Source organism: Chrysochloris asiatica, unplaced genomic scaffold (genome assembly GCF_000296735.1).
Source record: "Chrysochloris asiatica unplaced genomic scaffold, ChrAsi1.0 scaffold03598, whole genome shotgun sequence".
Classification (NCBI taxonomy): Eukaryota; Metazoa; Chordata; class Mammalia; order Afrosoricida; family Chrysochloridae; genus Chrysochloris; species Chrysochloris asiatica.
In genome coordinates this window covers 3,248-4,515 of record NW_006412116.1, presented here as the reverse complement: position 1 = coordinate 4,515, position 1,268 = coordinate 3,248, and the positions used below count along the sequence as shown (strand labels likewise).

Here is a 1,268-nt window from a genome sequence, read left to right as displayed (position 1 = left end):
GAATGGAAGCAAATACGGTTGAATGATGATGCATGAAGGGGATTATAATTGTTGCAATGAAACAAAATACAAGTGTAAAGCTGATGTTCTCCCATGTAAACTATCACTCAATTCACAATAAGAATTAAAAAAATAATAATAAAAGAAGCTTCAGTCAAGTACATTCAATGCTGTCCTTCAGATGCCTCTTTTTAACCTTCCTGTTTAAATAGCCTCTGGTGTGTTTCCATCACAATTTCTTCCATTCTCTTTGGCTTTAAGATATGTTTGATCTGATGTGGAAGGGAAACTTCATAGCAGTATAGGTATCATACAGCATCATCTTCTGAGTTACCATTGAGACAATGCAGTTCCAAAGCCACGATATCACCTCTCAATCAACAAGGGATACAGGCTCCATGTTTGCAATGAAGCCCCCTCCTTCCTCATCTTTGTGCTCAGATGTTGGGTAAATCCATATGAAGTCATTGTTACCCAGAATAACTGAGGCACCATGTGGCAAGTCATGGAAGTGAGTCTTCTGTCATTCTACCAGGGAGGGAGAAACTTGGACCTAAACACCCATATTTTAGACTTCTCATGTGAAGAGAAACAGTACCATCAGAGAAAGTTGCCTGGACCTCAGTGCTGATACGGTCCCCTTCCTGCAAGAAGCAAGCTCACCTTCTGCAGATCTTCTCCTCAGCTCTCCTCCAGGAATGTTTATGGATGAGAGAAGCAAGACTGAATCTGGCCTGGAATTGGTCTCCACCTTCCACAGTTGAACCTCTGTGATTCTCCCCACTGCAATGTCTCCAACTTCATCATTATACCTGGTTTTCAAAATTTCCACACAAATCAACTTGTTTACTCTTTCCACAGAGCCAGCCACAGGTGTTGTGAGTTTCTCTTGTCCCATATAGGTCCTATGGTCGCACAGGAAACCTGTGTCTGTAGTGGTCACATGCCCCAGCACTATCAAGTGTTTTTTGGTGTGGCAACCTAGGTTCTCATGAAGAGGCTTATGTGCAATGAGAAGAACCATCGCCATCACATCTTGGTGCCAATTATTTTTGAGACCACTATTTTTTAAAGTCAAGAAAAGGTTTTCACATTAAAGAAAAAATTTTGGCAGAACAAACAAGGTGGCAGATCAGGTGAAAATGCAGTGAGGAGCTCCGTCAGCAACAACACAGAATACCAGACCAAACAGGCTCAGGGGAAGGTCCCAGAACTCTGAACCACATATAAAGGAATATTTAGAAGGTTGGAAGGCTTACAGCTAGGGG

General features: G+C 42.1%; 1 pseudogene; it reads right to left on the bottom strand.

The window, feature by feature from the left end:
* Window positions 1-191: 191 nt before the first annotated feature.
* On the bottom strand, window positions 192-1,030 carry LOC102842740 (annotated as a pseudogene).
* Window positions 1,031-1,268: the final 238 nt, after the last annotated feature.